Source organism: Octopus sinensis, linkage group LG12, assembly GCF_006345805.1.
Source record: "Octopus sinensis linkage group LG12, ASM634580v1, whole genome shotgun sequence".
In the NCBI taxonomy this organism is placed as follows: domain Eukaryota; kingdom Metazoa; phylum Mollusca; class Cephalopoda; order Octopoda; family Octopodidae; genus Octopus; species Octopus sinensis.
This window is the reverse complement of record NC_043008.1, coordinates 15588080-15597380: the sequence shown is the minus strand read 5'-3', so window position 1 is coordinate 15597380 and position 9301 is coordinate 15588080.

Sequence of the window (9301 nt, the reverse complement as noted above, 5' to 3'; positions counted from 1 at the left end):
GTATTATTTCTTGTTATTTCCAGTCAACCATTGAACCATTCATTTAATTATCCACGCACACTCGGATATCTACATACATTTATACCTTGTTAAACACATTTCTGCGCACAACCACTCACATTCCTAACCACACAAGCAGCCAGATACATAGATCAATAGATAGATAGACAAATATATGCGTGTGTCCATTTGCGTACGCGTATGTGTGTATGTTTCTGTGGCTGAGCATTGATTTTTATTCGTGATTTCTCCGCTCATTATAAGAATAAGTTTACGTATTTTGATATAATATTTAGTATGTTTCGAACGATTGTACTTGTATTTAATTGGCCTGTCGCATTAGACATTATTTCGCTTCTATTTTGTATTTCTTATATCAATAGTTCATATATATCCAGCTCTGCTACAATTACCACTAAGTACAACATAAACAAGAAGAAAAATAAATTAGTGGCATTAGTAGAAATAATAATACTATTATAGGTACAAAGCCTGAAATTTGCGGGAAGGAGATAGCCGATTACGTCGACCCCACTACTCCACTGGCAATTTGTTTATCGACTCCGAAAGGATAAACTGTAAAGTCGACCTCAGCGGAATTTGAACTCAGATCGTAGCGACGGGGGAAATACCTATTTCTTAACTAGCCACAAGGGGCTAAACATAGAGGGGACAAACAGGGACAGACAAAGTGATTAAGTCGATTATATCGACCCCAGTGCGTAAGTGGTACTTATTTAATCGACCCCGAAAGGATGAAAGGCAAAGTCGACATCGGCGGAATTTGAACTCAGAACGTAACGCCAGTTGAAATACGGCTACGCATTCCGCCCGGGGTGGTAACGATTCTGCCAACATTTCTTCCAGCGTACTAACGATTCTTATTTCTTTACTACCCACAAGGGGTTACACACGGAGAGGACAAACAGGGAGAGACAAACGGATTAAGTTGATTATATCGACCGCAGTGTATAACAGGTACTTATTTAATCGACCCCCGAAAGGTTGAATGGCAAAGTCGACTTCGCCGGAATTTGATCTCAGAATGTAGCGACGGGGCAAATACCGCTAAGCATTTCGTCCAGCGTATTAATGGTTCTGCCAGCTCGGCGTCTTAGTGGTAGATATAATAATGGCTTCAAATTTTGGTAGAAAGCCACCAGTTACAGAGGAGGAGGGGGAATCGATAATAGAGCGGCCCCACTATTCAGTCGGTACTTATTTTATTGATCCCGAAAGGATGAGAGATAAAATCGACCCCGGCAGAATTTGAACGCAGGTGAAAAGGGGCGAAATGCCGATGAGCATTTCGCCCGGCTTCCTCACGATTGTGTCGGCTCACCACCTTAATAGTAATAATAATGATGATGATGATGATGATGACGACGACAACAACAAGAACAACAACAACAAAAATAATAATAATAATAATAATCCTTTACACTAAAGGCAGAAGGCCTGAAATTTTGAGTAAGGTGAAGAGTCGACATCAGTGTGTCACATCTATCTAGTTTATCGATCCTGAGAAGATGAAAGGCAAGGTCGAGCTCGGCGGAATTTGAACTCGGAGCGTAAAGACGGACGAAATACCGCAAAGCGTTCTGTCAGATGTGCTAACGATTCTGCCAGCTCGCCGCCCAAATAATGATCCTTTCTTGTATATGCACAAGCCCAGTAATTTTGGAGGAGGGGACTAGTCAAATACATCGACCCCAGTGTTACACTGGTACTTGCTTTATCGACCTGGAAAGGAGAAATGGCAAAGTCGGCCTCGGCAGAATTTGAACTCAGAACGTAGTTACGGTTGATCAACCGCTAAGCATCTCACCCGGAGTGCTAACGATTCTGACAGCTCGCCGCTCTAATAATAATGATAATAATAATAATAATAATAATAATAATAATAATAATAATAATACTAATAATAATAATAATAATAGTAATAATAACAATAATAACAATAATAATAATAATAATAATAATAATAATAATAATAATAATAATAATAATAATAATAATAATAATAATAACAATAATAATAATAATAATAATAATGATAATAATAATTATAATGATAATTATAATAATAATAATCATACAGTTAGTGTTACTAATAGCGCTACTATTGATGATAACACTATCAATAGAAAGAAAAAAAAAACCTTTACCTCCTCCTGAGTATAACATGTTTTCATACACGTAGAGATACATATAACAACATAAGTTAGAGCATGTATTACTATTATTTTCATAATTATTTTTTATTGCTGGTTTCATTATTATTGTTATTACCAATTGATAACAACATAGATATCATTATCATTATTGTATTAATTTCTAAAGTAATGCAAATTTGGCCTGGAGACATTACTGCACTTCGAAATCCTTATACAAATTTAATTTTCTTTCACGTAAAAAGAACTGTAATTTTCAATGCCTATTGATGCAGTGTATTTTTTTGTCCTAGCTGATCTTTCGCAATAAATGTTTATACTCCGCTAGATACCTTATAGATCTTCGTTTTTGTTTTAGCCTTAGGTCGATCCAGAACCAGCAGATATATGATCGAAGACGTTTCAGTCATGCCGGAGACTATATCACACGCGCACATGTTCACTTGCACACACACGCGCGCGCTCGCCCCCACATGTATGTATATATATATATATATATATATATTATATATATATATAAAGGAAAAAATATATATAAAACAATATACATGCATGTATCATATGTATATATATATACAATATACATGCATATATCATATGTATATCAGTCAAAAATTGTGAAGCATGACTGTCACCACTACTACATGAACCTGAAGATTGCATAATTTAATGCATGAAAGTACTAGTTCAATCAGAATGAACATTTAACATTTAACATTCTACTATTTTATTTTATTCTATTATATTATATTATCTTATATTATATCATTATAAGAATGTAAATAAAACGTGAAAATCAGACAAGGTTGGAATTCCTTTTATTAATATATTCTTCTATACACAATCACACACACCCGTATATATATATATATATATAATATATATATATATGTAGTTAAAAACACAGAAAGAAAACACAACGCGAGGACGTGGAATAAGTATAGTATTATTGGACGCTCAGAAAACAAGGAAAGAAGGAGTGTTTAACGTCTCGAGCAGAGCTTTTCGTCAGAAACATAGGAAAGGGAAAGATCCAAAGAAGGGAAGACGGAGGAAAACAAATCGCCAACGGTACACACGCGGTCACATTATGTATATATATATATATATATATATATAATATATATATATATAATATATATATATATATACGCTAAAAAACAGAGAAAAATACATGAAAAAAATAGCAACAATATGAGGACATAGCACATGTAAAGTATTAATAAAAGGCCCAGAGATGGAAAAGTCCGGTTGTTTAACGTTTCGAGCATAGCTCGTCTTCGGAAACAGGAAACATAGGGCAACGCAAACGAAAAGGAAGACCAGGACACAAATGTTCCTAAATATCCTGTCCGCGGTAACGACTCTGACAGCGTGCTTGTTCCAGCATCGATTTTGTTTGGTTTTAGTATGAACGATAAGCTCTTTTCTTGTTTCGTATAATTTACAAGACAGAAAATACATACAATTAATATATAAAAGACTTCGTATACACAGCGACACTTGTTAGGTTTCCATTAATGGATAGTAAATTTAGATGAATATTTTACTTTAGGAATACTTAATTTAGTTAATCTTTAATTTCTTATCTTTTATTTGTTACAGCCATTAGACTGCCGCTTGCTGAGGCACGGCTCTTAAAGGTTTATTCAAACATATCAAACCATAGTACATATTTATTTATTCATTTATTTATTTATATACTAGCAGTATCGCCCGGCGTTGCTCAGGTTTGTAAGGGAAATAACTATAAAGCATTTTTAGAGAGTTATAGCCAAAAAATAGCAAAAAAATGGAAAAAATGATGGTAAATTTTTTTTTGAGATTTAAAAAAGGTAGAGTTGCGTCCCCTAGACAGTTTGTGGTTCGTATTCCTAATTCTCGACCCCATGTCGAATTTATCGATTTTTTTCAGAACTGGGGGAACTTTTCAAAATTTTCGCTGCGTTAGTTTTGAATTATGACATTGGGCTATGTGTGTGTCAAGTTTCATCAGAATCGGTTGAAAGCCGTGGTCAGGGTGAGGGTACAAGCAAACAGACAACCAGAAACACGCACAGACAAACTGCCGTTTATATAGAGAGAGATTTATATATTCTTTTGGTCACTTTTCCTATAACGCAAAGTTACAGGGACGTAAACAAACAAACACCAGCTATCAAGAAGATAGAGAGAGACAAACACACAGACACCTACAACCACACGCCCGTACACGCACAAACATATATAGATACACTGACACATCTACATATTTATCTATACTCACGCACAAATAGATGTATATAAATATATATATATATATATATTTTAATTATAATAAAGGGTTAATTGCAACAAGTTGCTCAAAACCACATACAGAAAATATTAGAAATGGCAGCCAAATAGATCACCATTTCTCCTACTAGTAAAAAAGTAGGAGAAATGGTGATCTATTTGGCTGCCATTTCTAATATTTTTGGTATTTGGTTTTGAGCAACTTGTTGCAATTAACCCTTTTATTATAATTAATATAATCCTTACCAAATATGGTCTTTTCCATACCGATAAAACTACTAGGTGAAATTTATTCATTTTATTAAATTAATTATATTTCACCCTTTTTGTATATATATATATATATATAATATATATATATATATATATATATATATATATTCTCTCCTTGTTTCTTTCTGTGTCCCTTTCTGTAGAAGAGCGTAGGCTCGAAACGTAAAAGACTATTTCAATTCCCGAACGTTTTACTAATACATCTATTTGTTTTCTTCACCACCTGTCTTTGTCTTTTGTTTTGTTCGTGAATTCTCTCCCTATATATATATACAGAGAGAGAGAGAAGGGTAAGAGAGAAGGAGAGAGGTAGTGAGAGAAAGCTGTTTCCAGTGCAAGTAATGGCTCCCATAACAGATATGTTTATGGAGAGGATTAGGTTCATTGAATTATTTTGCTTTGTTCGTTAAGTACATTATTTTTTAATTCCCGTTTGTGTTATAATTACACACCCAGTGCTTTTAGTATAAGGTATAGTGATTGCTAATGTACTTTATACTTAATATAATGAACCCTTTGTGATTAGAAATAATCAATAGCATCAGTATGAATGCAGTTCAATTAAGACAGGTGAGACAACATAGTAATTTTACTTAATTAAAATTAATGAAAAATCTCATAACGTGTGAACTACGATTTATCGGGACAGTTACATTGACGCGGCGGAATCACTCGTATTTTATCTCGACAGTAAAATATAGTCTTTGATAAGACTGTCAGACAAAAATACCCCAAAAACTATATTTAGTTATAGCTTTTGAGGTATCTTGAGGTATATATAAAAAAAAAAGACTCCGCCGGTTACGACGACGAGGGTCCCAGCTGATACGATCAACGGAACAGCTTGCTCGTGAAATTAACGTGCAAATGGCTGAGCATTCCACAGACACGTGTACCCTTAACGTAGTTCTCGGGGATAATCAGCGTTACACAGAGAGTGACAAGGCTGACCCTTTGAAATACAAGTACAACTCATTTTTGCCAGCTGAGTGGACTGGAGGAACGTGAAATAAAGTGTCTTGCTCAAGGACACAACGCGTTGCCGGGAACTCACAACCTTACGATCATGAGCCGAATGCCCTAACCACTAAGCCACGCGCCCTCACTGAAGTTCAATTAAGACAGGTGAGACAACATAGTAATTTTACTTAATTAAAATTAATGAAAAATCTCATAACGTGTGAACTACGATTTATTGGGACAGTTACATTGACGCGGCGGAATCACTCGTATTTTATCTCGACAGTAAAATATAGTCTTTGATAAGATTGTCAGACAAAAATACCCCGAAAACTATATTTAGTTATAGCTTTTGAGGTATTTTGAGGTATATATAGTTATAGTTATAGTTTAGTTATATATGACGGGTAACTATTCAGAAACCCGGGTTCGTGCGTATCACGTCAGGTCGCCGATATGAAGGATGACTCCCCTTTGCAAATACTGATAGGGCACAGAAAGGGTGTCAATAGCCAGCTGGAGAAGATGTTCTCCTGGGGCTACAAGCTACAGTAGCATCCACCGTTAGTGGTTAGCCACATTTATGTGGCAAATATTCTTCACATTGTCGTGCAGCTACTGTTTATACCGCGTTCAGAGATTTATTATTGCTTATATTTAGTTAAAAATACTGACAGGAGCATGCATTGCCTAATCGTTAGGCTTCAAGTAATATGGTGTGTATCGTTCGTTTCATGAGATACGAAAATAAGAAGTGGCAATTATTATGAGGGTACTATATTAGAATATCCTAAACTATAATTAATTTCACTTATTCAGATAATTTACTTATTCAGTCACCATTGTTCCAAGGGAATAATGATGACGGAATAACCAAAATATTAGCCTTGTACTATTGTAAGAAATCGCTGAACATACTAACATAAATACGTTGATTGCGCTCGCTCATTTCTTGCTAGATCCCACAGCTAGTAAATGATAGGATTATCGACGTTTAATCACATACTTGGATTTTAATTACATTTACCATAACCTCACATGATTAGGCTATGTTTCAAGACACATAATAAAGTCATATTATGCATTCGCAATTGTACATAACAATCGTGGCTATGCCAACAATAATTGGCCAGGTAGCTTGCGGTTAGTGACGTGAATAGGTTCTACAAAAACGACTATTAGAAATACAACAGTGCGCTTTTAATATTACACTGCGTATTTATAACTTCACACTATGACTCATATGAGCAAGGGTAGATTATCTTAAAACCTTGAGATATCGAATCCTTTATCTACCTACCTATCTAGTTATTTATCAAAATATTTTTCTATCTGTCTATATTTCTGTCTGTCTATGTATCTATACACAGTCACACATACACGCACAAACATATATATATATGTGTGTGTGTATGTCTGTGTGTGTTAATATATATATATATATATATATATATATATATATATGCTTCTTCTTAATATAAATTTCACTGATGTTTCTGTCCGTTACGTTTTTAAGTTCGTTAACTCCTCATAGACCCTTGGTGCAAGGACAGCGAAACTCAAACCAGCAACCCCACTAATCCTAGTGCTTATTTTTTTAAAGGCCGCCTAATTGGGGTTCCACTGACCCTCCCCTCTTATTTTAACTGCCTTTTAAACTAAATACATGGCATTGGCGACGAAATCAGTTCAATGGCAATGAATCTCGTACCATGAACTCCCAGGGAATATCGTAAGGAGGTTCAGTTTCTAAAGGGCCGCTTAAATGGGGCCCCACTGATTTTCCTATTATTACTGCATTTACTTTGCACCTCGCTCCTTCGATTAAACTATGATCAGCGTCACTGTTTAGCAAATTTTCAAAAATAGGTTTCTTTGCAGAAGGGCAGAGGTCATGTGTGTGTGTGTGTGTGTGTGTGTGTGTGTATGTGTATGTATGTGTGTATGTATGTGTGTATATATGTGTGTATGTATGTATGTATGTATGTATGTATGTATGTATGTATGTATGTATGTATGTATGTATGTATGTATATAGTGGATATTTGAAAAGGATTTCAGGCTCGGTTAATCGGCTGAGGATCGGAAACGAATAACTCTGTATATTCGGAATAGGAACCTTTCGGCTATTATATCCACTGTCTGAAATGTATTTTGTAATATGAAAATATGAAATCAAGGTTTGAAAAAATCGTTTACACTTATGTTTCTTTTGTTGTTGTTTTTTTTAAATCCTCTGTGAACTACATCTACAAAAATGGTTGCTTCAAGCTCTCGCTTTTGATTTAATTTCTGGTTCTCGTGGTAACGTTATTTTAAAAATCTGAAACTACATTTTCTTTTTTTTTTGTGAATTTAGTTAGAATATCAAAACTGTTTTCTTCATAAGTTAACATTACTAATTAACTCAAAATTATAATTAGATTATTTCCCAACATATTAACTGTGGAATACCTATAAAACCAAAACATATTACCATAGAACAGTATGCCGTATTCATGAAAACTGCATACGGAATATTAGTGATAAGAGTGGCATATTTGAGTTTAATGGAAGCCAGTATTTCTTACTACGTAAAAGAAATCTATGTAAATTCATAAACAGTCCTTTAACTGCTCGAACACTGTATGGTAGTCACTTTTATATAATATACACCACGTGATGTCTGCTAGATTCAGGTCAGTAGTTACCTGGCTATAGTAGCATATTTAGTTGATTCTTATCAAATAAGATGGTGGTGGCTTTACCAGAGTGGTCACCTACGAAATCAAACAGAAACATATATCTTGCATCGTCAAAACCTGGTCAGCTGACGCTTATAGACAATGACCCAAATTGTTTTGATCAGAACAGAAAGCTGTGTACTTTTTTACCCTTACAAATATCTGCAAAGCCACCCAAACCCTTACTTAAGAACGTGAAAGTGATGCTGAGTTACAAATAGCTTCTCCAGTTTTGACCCGAACCCCGCACGTGGAAGCTCTGGTGATTATCTCTCCCGCCCATAAAATTTGTCATCTACAATTATAAAAATATTTCTGATTCTATTTCGTTATTTGATTTTACTTGTTATGGACAAGTATGGACAAGTATCGACTCGGGCCGAGCAAGTATACACCGTGGGTTACGAACCTAACTCCTGTAAAAATGCGATAGAGAAATTTCAACGTAAGGTTATCCTTCAAGATAACCTTAAAAATAAAAATAAATGCGCCCTTTTAAAGCGGACGACAGTTTTGGATGAACCGATTATAGTCCATCGTAGCGTCACTCAGTTTTACCAGTTGAGTGAACTGTAGCAACGTGAAATGAAGTGTTTTGCTCAAGAACACAACGCGTCGCCCGGTCCAAGAACCAAAACCACAATCTTACGATCATGATGCTGACACCCTAACCATTAAGCCACGCGCTTCCACCAAGATAACCTAACTCGACTGAAATATGTTAAGTTACACAATAGCTCTTTCACCGATAAAAGTGATGAGCCCCTTTCTATTTCTGCCTGTGTGCATTTTCTACTGTAACTTCAATATCTTCCGCACCTGATTGAAGCAGATTGTCCTTCTTTTCCGGGAACTGACACTTCCAAATCTCTCCACTGTTTGCATCTCGTCACCCGT